An 18,747-nucleotide genomic window follows, 5' to 3' on the forward strand; every position below is an offset into this window, starting at 1 on the left:
CAGCTTTAAAAAGGAAAAAGAAAACTTCAGCCTGCACGTTTTTTACACATTTCAGTTAATTCTACGTCTGTGTGAGGTGGGGTTTGAAGTTTATGGGTTCAAATGCCAGGCTCCATGGAAATGAATAGCTTGCTGTGTATGGCAGCTACGATCGGAAGCTGGACTTTCCACCTCCAGCCAGGGGCCCTTCCTTCCCCCACTTTCTATGGCTGTTAACCACCCCAGCAATCAGCTCTCACATCAGCAGGGAGACTGCCCTTCTGGTGCCAAGTTGTTGGTGAGCCAGCCCCCAGGTGGCCCCTCGCTTGGTCTGAGGAAATGGGTGTGTCTTGGAGAGTTTGAACAGGGCCACACACCTAAACCCAAGTATTTGGGAAAACGCCTCAAGTGGATGGTGTCGGGGCCCTCTCTCAGAACACATGGGTCTGGCAAAGGCTTCTAGAAATGCTAGCTTGGGTACATGTCACCTTGCAAGGGAGAAAGCAAGCATCATTTGCAAGTCTTGGGTGGAAGAGAAAGATGTAAGAAAATACACAGACTTCCTGGATTGGAGGCTTTAGCAGTTTCTGAGAGTCCCCTGGTGGGTGTGCCTGGGGGAGCAATGTGGCAGGCTTCACCCCGTTTACAGACAAGAAGGCATGCTCTCGGGGGATTCTAGGAACCATGCAGCTGGTAAGTCCTGTCCTCTGATGTCGCTTTCCTTTCCTCTTGCCACCTCTAAGGGATGTGGTGCTAATGCCATTGTGAGTATGGAGTTTTGACTGGGTGCTGAGTGTGGCCTCTTGAACATATCTCTGTGCCCTTGGTGAACGGTGATACAGTGACCTTGTGCATTGAGAGACTTCGTGGCAGTAGCTCACAGAGCTCCAGGCAGCCCTGGGACCTATCAGGTCTTTCCCTATGGGAGTTAGTTTCGGAAATGAACATGGAGTAATACCAAGTTCTTTACTGGGTGCTTGTGGCATTCAGGAATCTTCTGGGCTTTTGAGACTCAGTTGGAGGAATGAGGTTGGATATGGGAGAGAACAGGAGGAACAGGAAAGAACTTGCCGTGGTCTAAGGTTAGATCTTCAGAACCCCCTGTGATTTAGTCAACTTTTTCACTGCTGTGACAAAAAGATCTGACCAGAACAATTTTAGAGGAGGAAAGGTTTATTTGGGTGCTCACAGTTTCCGCAGTCTCAATGCATGGACATTAGGCTGCATTCCTTGGGGCTCAGGGTGAAGCAGAACATCATGGTGGAGGGAAGTGGCATGGGGAAGCAGCTCTCTGCAGATACAAAATATATACCCAAAGCTAAGCCTCAATTCTTACCTCCTCCTGTCACACCCCACCACTTCAGTTACCACTCAGTGAATCCCTAACAGGGGATTGAATCACTGGTCTGGTGAAGACTCTTACAACCCAATCACTTCTCCTCTGGACCTTCTTGTAGTGTCTCACACGTGAGCTTTTGGGGATACCACATCTAAACCATCACACCCTGCCTCTACTTACCACGCTTCTCAACCAAAAAATGTGCTTATGGCCTCAAAGGTGATTTGTCAATTCAGGAGTACTTAGTAATAACAGATAGCATTCATATAACACTATTTACCCAACACTTGACTTTTATCTGCTCCTTTAATCTTCATAACAGACCTGTGAGTATTACCAGGCCTGTTTTACATAGGGTATAACTGAGTCACAAAGAAGTTAATTTCTCCAGCGTCACCTAGCCAGCGAGTAGGAGAGCCAAGAATTATATTCAAGTCATCTCTCTCCAGAGTCCAAGCAGCACGGTCTGCTGTTCCTAGAGTGCCCATCTGCATGCACTTCATCTGCTATGTTTGGGATATGGTGTGCTCCCCCAAAAACTCACATTGAAATTTGACTCCTAATGTAAGAATGTTGAGAAGTGATGCAGCTTTAAGAGGAAATTAGATCATGGGGCTCCATCCTCATGAATAGTTTACTGTTTTCTTGAAAGACTGGGGTAAGTCTCAAGAGAGTAAGTAAATTGGGTCTTGAAGGACTGGATTAGGTGTCTTGAGAGTGGGTTGTTGTAAAGTGAAATGCTCCTTGGTGTTTTGACCTCTTATGCATGTGTCTGCTCATCACTCTGATATGTGCTCCTGCCATGTGATGCTGTCCTCCATGAGACCCTCGCCAAAATCCCTGCAGCTACTGGCACCACACTCTTGAATTGCTAGAACTGTGAACTAAAATAAAACTCTTTACTTTGTAAGTCACCCAGTCTCAGGAATTCTGTTATAGCAACACAAAATGACCCCATCTTATAAAGGACCCTTCAACTCTTGAAGTTTTGTCACGTTTCCCATCTTAAATACACCTGACCACCCAGTTTGGTGTCCCAGTAGGATTTTGCTTTCATGTGACAGTTACAATGGGAGGAAATGATGAGAGAAAATGAGATCCAGGGTAGGCGCCAAAGAGGAATGTATAACTTTCCTTCTATACATTCCTCCTTCTTCCCATCCCTGTCTGTGAAGCCATTGTGGTGTGGGAGGCTCTTGACCAGTTCTCCTGAGAAGTGTCACTGTGCTTTTGAGAGAAAACCTTCCACACATGGTTTTAGGATTTACTCTGGGTCTAGTGGAACCATATGGGGGAGACTCAGTAGTGGGAAGGGAAAGAAGAGTAATGGAACCCATCTTCTGTAGCTGATATTATAGCTGCTCTCAAGTCCCCACAATCCAGGGGAGGAGATGAGACTAAAAGAGTTTCTGAAGGGGCTCCTGGTGGCTGCTCCATCCATTGGTGGACAGGGGCCAGCACTGGTCCAGTCAGCTCACAGATGATGTGAGACGGAAAGATGCAGGAGGGTCCTGAGCGGGGAGAACATCAGGGATGTGCCCTAAGTCAGTCTTGAATTTCTTCCAGACGGGAAAAGCCTTTGTGCTCTGTTCCTGGCAGTCCCTTTGGTGGTTAACACTTCCAAAAAAGAGTGCTTATTTGTGGTCAGAGGTTTGAAGTGACAAACAGATTTGGCCTCCAGGTGTGTCTGTGTGTGACATCCTCTTCTGCTTATCCTCTGTACTCAGGCTGCCGTGGCCCTGTCAGTGAGCACATCAGCAAGAGGAATTGAAACCCACCTAACAGGTGCTTGGTCAGGACTGTCTGGAGATGGGCCACTTCATCCTGGGTTGGTTCTTCTAGAGAATATATTGGTTCTGCAGCATGAAGTGGTCAAGTTAGTCAAGAAGGCCCTGAAGCCAGTAGATGCTTAGTGACCATGACTGGGCAAGGTGTAGGATGTTCTTTGGGCAGCTTCTAGAGAAACCCTCGAGTCCTTGTGTCTAGTAGTCAAGACAAGAGCAATTTTCACTGCCCCTGGTCATGGTGGTGTTGTGGGGAAGGAAGCCTTAACCAAGGTTGACCTGAGACCTTGACCAAGAATCTGAGACAGTTTGGGGAGGGTCCCCCAGCTCTCTGTTCCAGAATGTTCTGTTTTTTGTGACTGGCATGTTTGCAGGAATCCCGTGAGGCAGCGAGTTCCTGCTCATTGATAACTCTTCTGTATTTAGTTGCCTCAATGCCATCTTCCTGTATAAAAGATCAGCCTCCTGAGGTTGGAGAGGCCTGTGGTGGGCACTCAGTAAGCATTAGATGAAGAAATAAATGAATGAATGAGTGGAAGAACCACGAAGATCTTCATCCGTGACCTGGAAACAAGGGCGGTATCTTCAACCATTTAGAATTGCCACCCGCCTCCCCTGGTCTACCGTGATCTCCCGATTGCCCTGTTCTACGACCTTTCCATCACCTTCTCACACTCTTTATAGTTTGCTTATTTATTGTGTGTATGGACTGCTGCCCCCATCTCCCTATCTTGCCTTGGAGCATGTGCTCCTTGAGGACAGAGGGGTTTCCCCTTCTGCTTGGTCACTGACATGCCCTGTATACCTAGAAACAGTGTCTGGCACTTGATATGCACCTCATAAATATTTATCCAATGAATGAATGAACACAAGTAGCTGGAAGCACTGATCTAGTGCCTTCTGTCCGTGTCCCCTTGAGCACTTTGCATGCTGTGCTGGTGTCCAGCCGAGGGGAGGACCTGCCTGCTGTCCACACAGCCTGGCTGCCTGCCTTGGCCCTGCGTTGTCTTCATGGCTTCCTTGGCCCTGAAGTAGGACCACCCTAACACCTCATGACAGTTCAGACACTAAAGAGCTTTTGGGAATCTTCTGGCAAGGCAGCCAGGGCGAGAGGCTGACAGGTTGTGAGTGGAACTGTTCACAGCCAAGGATTTCGGAGCCTGTGGTCTGACTGCATTCCCAGATCCCGCCCTGCCCCCACAAGCTGGTTCCCACCCGGTGGGCTGGGAGAAGTGGGAAAATGCCTGGTTCGGCAATGGAGGGCTACAGAGAAATCCCTGTTTACTCAGTCCCTATTATCTTATCTTGCAACTAGTACCCAACTCACAGACTTAATCTGACTGTTTCCACACCTCAGAGGGCAGCAGGGCCCAGTGCATCCTGTTACCCTCAGGGCAAAGTGTAGACCCAAATTCTCAGCCCTGTTGGTTGTATACATAGCTGCAGTCTTGACCTTTACACACAACCTGTCCAAAACTAGATGCCTGGGCTCCTTCCCCAGGCTGGAACACCTGTGGCCTTTTTTAGTTCAGCAAATGGCAAATCTGTCCTTGCAGCTACTCAGGTCAAAACCCTTGAAACCCTTGACTCTTCTCACACTTCCCATGTGTTGGGAAGCAGGTTGGCTCTTGCAGCAAAACAGATTTTTAAAAAATCTGACTGCCACTCAGTGCCCCATCACTGCCCCCTTGGTTGGAGCTGCAGTCACCATCCTGAGGCCTGGTCACTTCCTAAGCACCCTGGCTTCCCCTTGTCTGCTCTTTTTAAATGGTAAGTCTGATGATGTCATACTTCTGCCTAGGGGTCCCTGATGGTTTCAGCAGAGTCAAAACCAAGGTGCTCCTACCGTGGCCCACAGCAACCACAAATATTCAGAAAAAAATTGCTTCTGTACTGAAGATGTATAGACTATTTTCCTCATCATTATTCCCTAAACAATCTAGTATGACAACTATTTAGGTAGCATTTACATTGTATTGGGTATTATAAGTAACCTAAAGATGATTTAAAGTATGTGGAAGGTGTGTGTAAGTTATATGCAAATACCATGTCATTCTAGATAAGGGATTGAGTGTCTGCAGACCTTGGTACCTGAGAGAATGGTGGAGCCAATGTACATATAGGGTCCTATACTGTCCTTGGTTTCAGGCATCTGTTGGTGGTCTGGGAACCTATCCCCTAAGCTGAGAGGGATCTTTTAAATTTTGTGTTTCTTGCAGGTGACCATTATCATAGTCTAAGGGACCCAGTTGATTTCTAAACCCAACCTCGTCTCATCAGAGTAAGGTAGCGATGACTTAGATAGGTGAGGGACCCCGCTAAAGTTTGTAGGTGGTTAAGCTAATTTCCAGAGCCTCTAGGTTTCAGAACTCCTGTTGCTTTTGGTCCCATTTGGGGCAGGGGGAGCTCCTTCTCCCCATTGCCACAACTAGGAACATCATACCATGCTGCTTATAGCAGGTGCTTAGAACTGGTGTGGAAGTTGCAGGTGTGGAATCCATCATGTTAGAGCAAGTTGGTAGGGAAGGCATGAGGTTCTCCCTAGGAGTGAGGGACGGGGAGGCTGAGGGGCAGATCTTGTCAGTAGCAGCTCATGTGTAGGGCGGGGTGTTGGGAAGAAGGAAAAGAAGGTAAAAGAAGTGGTCCTCAGGATGAGAGAGAAGGTGGGTCAAGAGCTGTCTGCCCATGATGGACACCTCAGGCTTGGGACCCCCAGAAGAGTCCTTGGCCCCTTCCTGATGCACAGCTGTGGCCTGTAAAGGGTGACCTTACAGGGTGGCTGTTGGGAAGACCACTTCCTGCCATCTTCTCTGGGGAGAACAGGTTTTGAAGCACTTCCTGAGTTGGGGGAGGTGACATTTTGCCCCCAACCTTCCTTCAGCTTGCTGATGAAGTGTACTTCCGTATGAACCCACAGCTGTGTTTTTATACCACACCGGCCTCCCTCACACCCGCCAGTCCCACTGGGGGCTCCCCTCCCTGCCTGCCTGCTCTCCTCCCTAGTGGGTCCTTCCCTCTGCTGGCTGGTGACTCATGAGGCTCTTGTGCAACATCTCAGGCTCTTGCTCTCTGAGAAGAGATGTTTTCCTCCGTACCATAAACTCCCCTTCTAATTTATGTCTTTTCATTTGGGTTAATACTTTCCACATTTTGGTCTGCAGATTAGTATGTGGCTCATTGTTACAACCGCCAAAACCCCAGTGCCCGACTTGGGTCTGGCACAGAGAAGGTAGCCAGACACAGACAGAAGGCAGCTTGGAGCTTCACCCCCAAGCCTGACTGGCTTGCAGCTGGCCCAACCCCACCAGCCTCCCTGCCTCCAAGGCAGAGGCCATGCAAAGAGACAGCCCCCACTCCCAGCTGGCCTGGAACTTGTTCTTATGCCAGTTTCCTGCAGAGGGCACACATCTTGCCATGGTGTGAAGAGGTAATTGCCCTCAGCCTGTGACTTCACGCTGAAGAAGCTATGTGTTGGGAAGTGACAGGCAGTTGTAGGGTGTGGAAAAGTGCTCTCTCTGGCTTGAAAACTGTCACATGGCAATTGTGTGTGTGTGCGTGTGTGTGTGTGTGGTTTTTCTCTTTTTACTTTTTGGAACAATAATATTACCTTTGTTGCTATGGTGGTGTGTGTGGGGGTGGCTAATTGGACACAGCACCGATGCAGGCTAGTGTCTGGTGTCCATAGTGACTATCAGGCAACAGCCATGGAACTTGCTCTACTTTTCTTCCCTGGAGTGAGAACTGGCATGGGGTCCTTCAATGGTGCTTGTGTATGCCCTGCCTTCTAGGGGTCACTGCAGTGTGGTGGCACCTGAGTGTGAAACAGGACCCTGAAGGTGGGATTTAGGTTTGGGGCACATTCCCTGGTCATTTCCAAGGCTAGATTACTGCCTAGATTTGCTGAGGGACAGGTGTCTGGGAATTCCTTTTCAGAAATCCCAGGTGATGAGGAAACACACATCCTGAGCAGAAAGAGGGAACCCTGTGCCTATGGCACCCTGGGAACTTGGAGGTGCTGCCCCTGGCAGGTACAGCCTTCCGTGGGATTGTAGCATCATGAAGGAGCGGGTTGGGGGTGTGCCCTCAGCTTATGGTTCACTATATGTACACAAAAGCATACAGATATTCCAGGACTTAAGATGGGGTTACCTCCTGATAAACACATTAAAAGTTAAAAATATTGTAAGCCCAAAGTACATTGATTGCAGTTAACCTGCTAAGCATTCTAGAACCACAGTAGAGCACAAGCAGAGTGTGGGGGGAGGGGTGGGGTCCCCTCTAGATCACAGGGCTGACAGGATGCTGTGGCTCACTGCTGTGCTGCCCAGCTCAAGACAGAGGAGAGGATCATACTGTATATGGCCAGCCTGAGCAAAGACAAAGATCAAACTTCAAAATTTCAAGTACCATTTGTACTGACTATCACATTGCCACCATGGTAATGTCAAAAAGAATGGAAAAGAAAGAAACACCCAAAACAAAATAGGTCTGATGGATGTAAGCTGGGGGTTGTCTGTATCTTTATATGTTGATATCACACTTATTGAATAAGTAATATATGCTCAAGTCTGATATTTGAAAGTTATCAAAGAATATAGAATGATGTTGGTCTCTCTTCTACCCATATCCTCTACCTGTAGTTCCCTTCCTGAGTGACAAATAAGTTACCACTTTCTTGTGGGTGCTTCCAGAAATAGTGAGGCCTTGGGGCTGGGGCTGTAGCTCAGTTGGTAGAGTGCTTGTCTCGCATGTACAAGGCCCTGGGTTCAATCCCCAGTACCACCAAAAAAAAAAAAAAAATGATAGACATAGAAATTAAATTTTAGAAAAAATAGTTCAGGTGTTTACTATGTCCCTTCAGTTTAATTAGCTCACATGTTAATTCCCTTCATATCAGCTCCCTGTATACTTCTGTACTTTGCTGTTTTTATTTATTTATTTTGCAGTGCTGGGGATTGAACCCAGGGTCTTGTACATGTTAGGCAAACATTCTACTGTTGTGACACACCAACCCAAATGCTGAAGTTTTTAATCCCTATAATGTATCTTGGAGTCTGTTTGATAAACTCCTCCTGTTTAATGGCTTCTCAACCTATTTAACCTATGGCATATGGGCCCCTTCTAATTTTTCTACAATTTACCTGTGGCTGCTGTGAATTACTTTGTGCCTCCATCATTCCACCGTGGGTGAACTTCTCTGAAGGGTAAATTCCTGTGAAAGGCTGGATCCCATACTGTGCGCATTATGTGTGTGATTTTGATAGAAAAGACCTGGTTGCCTCCTTCAAGATAGTTCTAGCGTTCACTTCTATCAGAAGGACTTGGGAGTTCCAGGTTCCCACAGCCTTGCCAACATAGAATCTTTTTGGATTTAAAAATTTTCTGTATAGAAAATTTGTCTTTGCTTCCTGTTGAATTCCTCTCTCTGTGTCTCCCAGGCTCCATTTCTATAGATGGGGTCTGGCCCGGCTCTGGAGGATCCTGAGAGACCCTCTGTCCTGTAAGTCTTTCTGTGGGCTTGGGCAAAACCCCCTGCACACACTTTGGCTCTCAAGGGAGTCCTTCTTTTCAACATTTGAATTTTCTCCTTGTGATAACACTGTCTGTTTCTACAAATGGTTCCCCTTATCTTTTCCTAATTCCTCCTCTCTCTAATTTCCATCTGACCCCACCTCATCCCTGCATGAGTCCTAGCTTGGTTTTATAGGTCCACCTTGTTTCTTTTGCTTCTCAGGATCCAGGGATAGTCTCTTCAGTGAAAAGCTAGACTTGGGCAAATACCACTGGACACCACTCCGAGCTATATGTCTTAAGACGGACACACATTCAAGAACACATTCCAGGGTGGATGGCAGTATTTCTCTCCTTAAATTTTTCTAGTCATGAGGCTGAAGGTGGAACTGGAGCCAAGAATCCTTGGAGAGAAGCCCAAAGCTGGCATACCAATAGAACTTTCTATGATCTTGAAAATAGCCCACATCTGTGCTGCCCAATACAGTAGCCACTGTCGTGTAGCTGATGAACACTTGGGGTGTGACTGAGGAACTGAGTCTTTAGTTTTGTTTAACTTGAATGAATTTTTGTTCAAATAGCCGTAAGTGCCTAGTGGCTACCATATTGGATTATATGGTTCTAGCTGTATACTTAGGATGAGAATACGAGAGCAAGTCTGAGAAGCACAGTGTACCTAGTCTAGGTTTCCATAAGTCAAGAAGATACAGCTGCAATTCTTCCTCCAGGTAGTCAAGCTTAGTGATCGGTCTTAATTTTGAAACTCATGCGTTTTTTTCTATTGGAAATAATTCACATTAGGCTGCCAGGCCCATTATGGAAGATCCCAAATTCCAACTTGGAATATAGGCCTCTCTTGAGAAAATGTGATATGCAAATAAATATACATTACAGACACTGAGCAAGGCATTGTGGACCCAAGAGAAGAAGGCAAGTTAGCTCTGTCCAAATTAAACATTGGAGGCTAATTTTCAATTCACACTTAGTGACTTAAAACCATACATTCGTTCATTCAAATTTTAAAATATGAAGTCTGGAGTGAGTCCTACAAGACTAAAAATCCAGGTGTGAGCTGGGCTCACTCCTTCTGGGGGCTCTGGGAGACTGTTCCTTTCCTTTTCCATCTTCCGGAGGCTTCTGGGTATCTTATGGCTCCACGCCATGTTGCCTTTTCTTCCCATTTCCCTCGTCACGTGGTCACATCTGTAAGGTTCCATATGCAGTCCGATCCACACCAAAGATGGCCCCTGAGCGGCTTCTTCTTCCCATAAGTCTCGGCTTCCCACCACCTATTTTCCCGCCGGCGGCAAGCCGGACCAATCAGAAACCCACACGTCACTTTCTCCCTTAACCCGGAAGCCCCAAGAGTATATATGTAAGCCTCATCTTGTAATAAAGCGGACTTCTCCGGTGACTTGCCAACCGTCTCCATCTTTTAACATCCATTTCTTCTTTGACCTTCTCATCTTCCTCTTAGACCCTTGTGATTGCATTCAGGAGCCACCCAGCTAATCCCCTATCTCAAAATCTCTACTTTAACACACCCTGTGAAAGTCCCTTTGGCCATGTAAGTTGACATTTGCAGGTTGTGGTGAACAAGATATGACTCTGTTTGGGTGTCCATTTTTCAGTCCACTCCAGGGGGAATTCCTTTTCTATTTGAAGAAGATCAAGTTTGTTTAAGAGAACATTGTTAACCATGCTGGTCACCTTCTGGGCGTGCTGTGTTGATGCATGTGGGCAGAACTGGGCTATTGGTGTTGAAGGTCTGAGGTTCTACAACAGTGGATCTCAGATTTGTTGGCTATCGGAATCACCTAGGGAATGTAGAAAATGTGCAGAAGCCCAGACTCTACCTTACTTCAGCAAGCCTGGATCTATGCATTCTTTTTTTAGCTCTCTGGGTGATTCTGGTCCTCAGTAAAGTTTGAGAATTATCACCCCAAGGGAGGGGGTGATATCAGGGATTATCTGTGTGTGCATGTGGGAGGTGAGTAAGTGTGAAAGCCAAGCTACAGACAGGAAGTGCTGGGAGGAACCAAGGACAGACCAGTGTCTGCAGAGGAGCTGCCACCCAAGCCACACCCGGAAGGCCAGAAGAGGTGTGGCTTCCTGAGGTAGCAGGACAGGTATTCCAAGCAGAGGGAAAAACCTAACTAGAAGCACCAAGGTAAGCATGGCACCATTGGGGACATGGAATGTGTTGCTATTTGGGGCCAGAAAGACTAGGGACAGGGAATTGATTTGACCAGGGGAATATTAACAGGAGTAACCTGTGCATGTATTCTGCATGTAGTAATATCAGAGTGGAGTGGATGAATGACTGGCTGAGTGGTGGGAAGGACAATGGAACAATCTCTCAAAGGGGTTGAGAGATTCAAGAGGAAACAGGAACATGGCATGAGTCTAACCATCCGTGAATACATATCGGGCAGAGTGTGTCAGGCAGTCTGCTCCGCAGGCTCAGGACAGGGAGCTGGAATGCAGTGGTGAGTAAGATCAACAGGTTCCCTGATCTCATAAGCATACTCTGGGGTGCGGCAGCATGGTGCGGTGGAGTTAGGCAACAAGCAGACAAACACAAATAAACAAGGAAAGCATTAGATAGTTGTAAGCACTCTGCAGAGTTATACAGGCTCATGTGACTCAGAATAACTGGTTGCTTCTTTAGATTGGGGGCTTAGGGAAGTCATCTCAGAGAAGGCGACATTTAACCTGATATCTGATGACAAGAAAGAGCTGAACATGCAAAGAGATGGGGAAACAGCACTCCAGGTACCAGTAATCGCAAGTGCAAATGCATGAGGAAGGATGGAACTTGCTTTGTCCAAGGAACAGCTAGAAGTGCACTGTCCTATAGAACTTCCTGCAGTGAAGAGAATGTTCTACATCTGCCCTGTTCAATATGGCAGCCACTAACCTCCTGTGACTGCTGAGTGCTGGCAATGTGACTTGTAAGTCAGAAGAACTGAATTTTACATTGGATTTGAGCTTCGAATTAGTTCAATTTTAAACTTAAATAGTTGCATGTAGCTAGCATCTCCTGCCCTGGACAGCGTGGAGTTGGAAGATCATGGTGGCTAGAGGGGGAGAGGTTAACTGAAGTAAGATGAGGTAGCTAGAACCTTCATTATTTTGTGAATGAAGGCAAGTATTTGCAGGGAGGAGATGATTTTAGTTAGGTTGACACAGTTGATTAGTGTTTTATGTTGCTGTTTTTGGTTTTGGATGTTTTGGTCATTATTATTTTTGCTTTCTTCGAGATGGAGGGTCTCGATAGGGTGCCCAGGCTGGCCTCAAACTCGTAGGCTCAAGTGATCCTCTCACCCCAGCCTCCCAAGTAGCTGGGTCTACAGGCAAGTGCCACCACACCCGACGTCGGGTCAATGTTTTGCATTCACTTTGGCTGCCATACTGAGAATGGATAGCATGGAATACAAAGTGAAACTGGGAGATCGTTGTAATAGTGTAGGGGTGTTGATGGAGCCTAGGGAATGGGGTGGCAGCAGTGGATAGGAGATAAGGGGAGGAATTCCAGATGAGTTTTCAGAGAGAGAAGTGACAGGAGGTGAGAGAGGTTGGCTGTAGAGGGTGGGAGGACTTGATCATACATAGATTTGGGGCTTAAGCAACAGTGGATACTGGCACCATTTGTTAAAATGGGGTATGGACAGCAGGTTTCATTTTGTTTTTGAAAGTAAGGAAAAACAAGTTCTTTGTTGGGTTTGATAGATTCCTCCTGAGCATCAGTGTGCAGATGACAAGAAGTCAGGTAGCCATGGGTCCACAGAGCTGGAACAGGTCAAGACTAGAGAGAGGAATCAAGGTTTATGAGGAAATAGAGGATGTATAAAGCCACGAGAAAGGGCCAAGTCACCAAAGAGAGTGAACAGATAGAAAAGGAGGAGGGGGCCCAGGAGTACTATGACATTTAAGCTTGAGCCCAGGAAGAACATCCAGAAAGGAAACTGTGTGAGAAAGCATGTGAGATGCTGTGGAAGCCAAGAAAGGTCATGGTTTCCAGGAGTGAATGTTGAATGCTGTCGACTGCCCAAGAACTGGAGGGGAGACAGGTGACCTTGGATTTGGTGACAACATGGAGGACCCTGGTGACTTCGAGGAGAGGAGGCTTAGTGGAATGTGTAGGAGAGGATTAGAGGTAAGAAAGCAGAAGCAGTGATTCTCTGTTACACATTTGGTGAACATTTTTTTCTCTGAGGAGAAGCAAAGGAATAGGCCAGAGGACCTATTTATCACTATGATTTTTTAAAATAGGAATTGTACGCTGATGAGTGAAAATAGGTAGGTAGATTGCCTTTGGTGGGAGGAGGTACCTCAGTCACTGTAGTGGGAGGAAAGGTGGCGAGCATAGGCATGGGAGAGGGTAGGATGGCATTTAGGTGTTGGGTTGTGAGCAGTTACTGTCAGATTATTCCTGTCTTTGCAAATGAAGCATGGAGGCAATATCTGGAAAACAAAATAATCACTTTGGAAAATGGAAAATAAGCCTGGGTAACTACAATGGGGTTGCTAGGTGGCTTGACCTGTGTCTCTCAGACTTGAACGTGCAAATAGGTCACCTGGGGATTTGTTAAAATTCAGATCCTGTGTTGCTCATCAGCTCCCAGATGGCGGTGCTGGTGCTGGTCCCTCCATTTTTGAGTAGCAAAACTGCACAGCACTTCCTCAATGGAAAGTTTGGGAAGACACATGGTTCCTGATACAGTGACAAGACACTCCTCTTTACTTGCCCCATTGAAGTTACATTTAGGTCAGAGTAGCAAGTGTGGCGTATCTATCTGAGACAATGTGTCCATTCACTTAAAGTCCATTTTCTAGGTATTGGAATCATCTGGGGAATGTCAAAAACAAACCAGAAAGCAAAAATACTAAGGCCTGGGTATTTTGAATGTGATTACACATCTAAATTAATTGATATGAGGTGGGGCCCAGGCACCCTACTTTTTAAAAGCTCCTCTGGTGGTTCTAATGTTTACTCAAGCATGAGAAGCAATGATAAAAATACCAGGTCAAGAGGATCACCATGGGAGTAGGGAGCAAAGTGGGGGTGGAAGCAGGGCTGCCCTAGAATGTGTGGGCTCTTGCCTATTTAAACAATTTGAGTCACTCAAAATCAGCATGCCAAGATTGTTCTACCTGCTTAGTCTCTTATTGTTGCACCAAAGAACTATCATGTCACTTAGCAGGAACAACTCTGGAATGTTCTGGGATGAACCCAGAACAGAGAGCTCCATAGGGCTCCTTGGAACATCTGGTTTACCTTATGCATGTGATCCATGAGGAGAAGGGGACATTCAGACCTGGAGAGGAGGCATAGGCCGCTTAGAAAAATTTAAAGAAGGCAATCTGAGGGCTTGGGGCATCTTGAGCCATGCAACCTGATCAGAAACAAGGGGTAAAAGATTTATGAGTTCTTATCTTACCAACCAGTTCCCAAAACTCACAATGGATAGAAGTTAGGGCTAAAGTATGTCCTCAACAGATGAGAGCATCTGAAAGAGTTAGAATGGTTTGTGGTTACGCCTGCTGGCCCTTGGTTTTAAGTGGTAGGAGATCGAGTCGAAGTGGCAAGTAGCAGCCACTAAAAAGTGTGGGGCAAAGGAATTTATGGTCCACTATAAGTGAAAAGCTTCAGGCGTGTGGTTATAGATAGATCTGGCTCCTTCTTGAGATGTGTTAGGTGGCCTCAAAGAAAAAGGTAGTCCCAGTTTCCTGTTGCTCACTTTGTATAGCCCCTCCCCTTGAGTATGGGTGGGACTTGGTGACCAGCTTCTATCTACAGAAGTAATGGAGTATCTTAGACCGGATTACAAAGTGACTGTGGCCTCAGACTTTCTCTCTTCCCCTCCTTGCTGACTGGTTCTGAGAGAAGCTAACTGCCCTTCTGTGAGTTGTCCTGGCAAGAGGCTCATCTGGAAAGGAACTGATGCCTGCACAGACAGCAAGGACTTGAGGCCTGTGAACTTCCACACAAACGGCTCGGGAGCAGGTTCTCCTGCAGTGGAGGCTTGAGGTGACTACAGCCCTGGCTGCCGTCTTGATGGTGGTCTGTGAGAGATCGCGAATAAGGCTCAGGGTCTGGGAAAGCCACAGTCCGATTCCTGGTCCCCAGAAACTGAAATGGGAAATGATTATTGTTTTAAGTCACTAGGTTTTGGGCTACTTTGTTTAGCAATAAATAATAGGCAAAGGAAATGTCATCAGAAGTCCTCATCCCTTTGCTTTGTTTTCCTGTCCTTTGTACTCACTTCCTCATCTGGCTTAGCAACCTCTTCAGAAAGACTTTAGAAACATCAGTAATAAAAAAAAAAAAAAGAAAGAAAGAAAAAGAGAAAAGAAAAGAAAGGAGGAAAGAAGGGAGGAAGAAAGGAGAGACAGGAAGGAAGAAAAGAAAACAAGAAAATCACTTGGCAGATTTCAAATGGAGCCTGGGGGTGGCATGGCTGAGAGGTGCTACCAGCCCCATCCTTACCCAGTGGATTGAGAATGGAGCAAGGGGGCACTCAAAGGAAAATCGAAGTCAGTCAGTCGATTCCAGAGGGAGGAGAATGGATGGAAAGACATGGAAGTAACGGAATTCTTCAAGTTCACCTAAATGGGTTTTGAGAGATCTAGCCCAGCTCTCAGGCAAGGAGGGAAGCAGAGTGGTTAGTGTCACAGAATCAGAAGGAGAAGTCTCAAGTTCGGAAGGCAGAAGCCACAAAGAGACTGGTGGGAATGAGGATGGAGAAAAGGCCCCCTGGAAGTGGCATTCTGTGCCTACTGTATATGAGAGTACACGTGTCATGTCCAGAGACCTCTGGATGGGAGAGAAATGGCAAGGAGACCAAGGCAGGAAGAGGTAGACTATTCTTCTGAGAATCTGCCAATAAGCTTTTGATCATCTGTGCTAACTAGGACACAAGGTTGCAGGTTGGGCTAGAAATATAATAAAGTCAACCAAAACCACCAACATTAAAAAGAAACTATATAAATGGCTCATTTCAACTTTCCATTAAACCTGAATAGCTCTACCATGTCTTCTTTTAACCAAAAGTGTCCATTTCCTCCTCCTGAACCTTTAGAACTCTTAACAAGAGGCTGATAGATGGATTTCAGCCTCTTTTATTGTCTCTTGTTCCATTCTTGGTGTCTTGTTTAGGTGCTAAGGACCTGAATTAATAAATCACAATTTTATTGCTCAGATTCAGCAAGAGCAAAGAGAGGAGTCCTGGCCTTTTACTGTCCTCGTTATGTACCATTGGGTAGGAAACGAGGCTGATGCAGTGAGTTTGGGAGGAAATTAACTAGTGATGCTCACAGATTTGGGGTGTAGTATGTTGGTGAGGGTGTTACTTTGGATGGTGGACTGAGTAAAGGGCACCCAGAGTTAGTATGCTGCGGCGATGCACCTAGAGTGACAAACCTCACAAAGTTATAGAGATTCAACTTCCTTTTCACAATGAAATGTGTAGCTAGATGCATTTATGAACACCATTGTAACTGGTGATGCTCTGCCAGGATGGGTCTCTTTTCTACTGTATTGGGTGTCAAAAAAAGAAAGAGAGAGAGAGAGAGAGAGAGAGAGAGAGAGAGGGAGGGAGGGAGGGAGGAAGGAAGGAAGGAAGGAAGAAAGAAAGAAAAATTTAGAAGAGAAATTAAGAAACACAATTCATTCCTTACTTTCAGTGCCTCAATGCCAGGATAGGAAGCAGTCTGCCAAAGCTACCCCAGGCAGAGGAAAGATCTCTCAGATCAGTGAATGCTGTGACCATGTTTCCAAAACATGGAAAGTTTGCAAAAAAGGTTTGCAAAGTTCCTGCCTACTTGGACTACAGCAGGCTTTTGGCAAAGCCAAGTACTTTGGCATTTATGGTGGAAGCCTGGCTGGGCCACAGGGAACCTGTTCTCGGGTTCCCTAGGAATGCACCCTAGCTATGCAGTGGGCTGGTGGAACAAGTATTGTTTGGTAAACATGGTTGTGGCAGAGGGAGGGGGTGGATGGGTGTGTCCCCACCTCCCTCTGCACTTTCTGATGACTCACATGCTGCATTCTGGAGATAGATCATGAAATCCAGTGGACTGGTTTCACAAGATGAGGAGACAGGGCTCAGAGAAGTTCCTGGATCTGGTTAATGGAGAGGTGGATAATGGCACCCATCTCTCGTCTCCTTGCTCATGGCTATCACTCTGCTCCTCGGTTGCTGATTTTTATTATCTGTATTGGGAAGGAGGTGACTATCTGATCGGATGTGCATGGTTCCCGTGGACCCAGGCCAACCCTCCTACCTACTATTATAAGGTATGATCCCAAATTATTCTCCTCTGCCATCTCAACCATTGGGAGAAGAAGGCCTGACCTGCCTTTGGCAAACCAAGGTTGGTGCCTGGACCACCACATAACCCATCACTCTCCCATTAGGTTTGTTCTATGGATTGAACACCGAGTAAGTATCTGAGCCTAAGAAGTCACTAAAGCGCAGCCTGAAAGAAGGCAAAGGGCAGCTGCTTCTATATGCAGTGGACGGTGAGTTGTGTTCAAACTGTCTCTTAGTTTAAGCAGAAGCCACCTCCTTTCCTGTCCAGGCTATCCCTCGGCCATGCCCTAGATCATTCTTCATTCCAGGTGCTCAGACTACCCGACCAACCTGAGGAGCTCCTTAGGGAAAAGAAAGAGTGACAGCATAAGGTGGATGGGGGCAACGGGTAGCCTAGGAGTTCAGGGTCACCCCAGGGTCTCTCAGGTGAAAGGAGTCCCACTGGACATTTCTTTCCCTCCCGCTCCCACCTGGCTCGAGGGCAGAAGTTGCTAAGTGTGTCTCTGGTGTCGTTACCTGCAGATTCAAAGGTAGGCACGGGAGCCCAAATGAGTTTTTACAGCTCCAAGGCCATGGATTTGTAAAAACTTGAAAAACGAAGCAGCCTGGCAGGAAGCCCGTGGAGCACATGGAGGCTACACTTAGCCAGCACACCTGTGCCCCAGGAGAGCCTCGTTAATGGACACACCCAGCATATTCCAAATGCCCTGGACTTTAGAGGCAGGCTATGTGCCTTGGGTCCTCCCCTTGGTCCTTTGATTCCTCCTCACCCTGGAAACATGCCCATGCATGAGTTCTATACCTGGCCTGGCTCTGAATGCCCGTGCAACCCCAGATGAGAGTGTGTCGCTTCTTCTCTGTCATCCTCCTCCCACTCAATTCAGAAAGCATTTATTGCAGGGCGTAGTGGTGCATGCCTGTATCCTAGCCACTCAGGAGGTTGAGGTGGGAGGATCACTTGAGCCCAGAAGTTGGAGACCAGCCTGGGCAACATAATGAGGCCCCATCTAAAAAAAATGTTTTTTGTTTTTTTTAAATCAGAAAGTATTGAGTGACCTCCTGGGTAAGCTGCAGAGATGACAGTGAGTGTCCCTAACCACCACCATCATAGCTTACATTCTTGTTGAGGAAGAACTGTTGTAAATAGACAATGGAAATGTGAGCCCAAATCCTCACTTTAAGCGTATTCAGAATAGTATAGGGACTCAGAGATGGGAGATAAGGTCAGGGGGAGGATTCACAGAGGAGAAGACATTGACCCTAAATGGAGGAGCAGGATTCCCAGAGGATAGGGGAGAAAGGCAGCCCAGGCTCAGGGATCTGCATGAGCAGAGGAACAGAGGTAATTAAATAGGACAGCTTGCTGGAATGGTTTTGTTTATTTGTGATACTAGGGATTGAACACTGGGGTGCTGTACCACTGAACTTCATTCCACAGTCCTTTTTGTTCTTTATTTTGAGACAGGGTTTCACTAAGTTGCCCAGGCTGGTCTTGAACTTGTGATCCTTCTGCCTCAACCTTCCAAGTTGCTGGTATCACAGGCGTGCACCACCAAAGCTGGCTGGAATAGTTTCTGTTGGTATTTATTTTTATTTAGAAAATATCTGGCATGGCTAAGGGTAAGACTGGAGCAAGAAGAGGAAGGAAGGAAGGAAGGAAGGAAGGAAGGAAGGAAGGAAGGAAGGAAGGAAGGAAGGAAGGAAGGAAGGAAGGAAGGAAGGAAGGAAGGAAGGAGGAAGGAAGGAAGGAAGGAAGGAAGGAAGGAAGGAAGGAAGGAAGGAAGGAAGGAAGGAAGGAAGGAAGGAAGGAAGGAAG

At 46.7% G+C, this 18,747-nt stretch overlaps 1 protein-coding gene across 7 annotated transcripts in view; it reads left to right on the forward strand.

The window, feature by feature from the left end:
- The window catches only part of GAS7 (growth arrest specific 7), a 229,584-nt gene that overhangs the window by 59,380 nt on the left and 151,457 nt on the right, over positions 1-18,747 (forward strand). For 2 of the 7 annotated variants that reach the window (XM_079134058.1, XM_079134067.1), the window contains exon 1: positions 10,058-10,783. The exons of 2 other annotated variants lie outside the window; for them this stretch is intronic. The gene's annotated coding sequence lies outside the window, so the exon portion shown is untranslated. 3 more of the 7 variants (XM_079134059.1, XM_079134068.1, XM_079134061.1) reach the window with 2 other exon arrangements.

This window comes from Sciurus vulgaris, assembly GCF_902686455.1.
Source record: "Sciurus vulgaris genome assembly, chromosome: 3".
Lineage (NCBI taxonomy): Eukaryota > Metazoa > Chordata > Mammalia > Rodentia > Sciuridae > Sciurus > Sciurus vulgaris.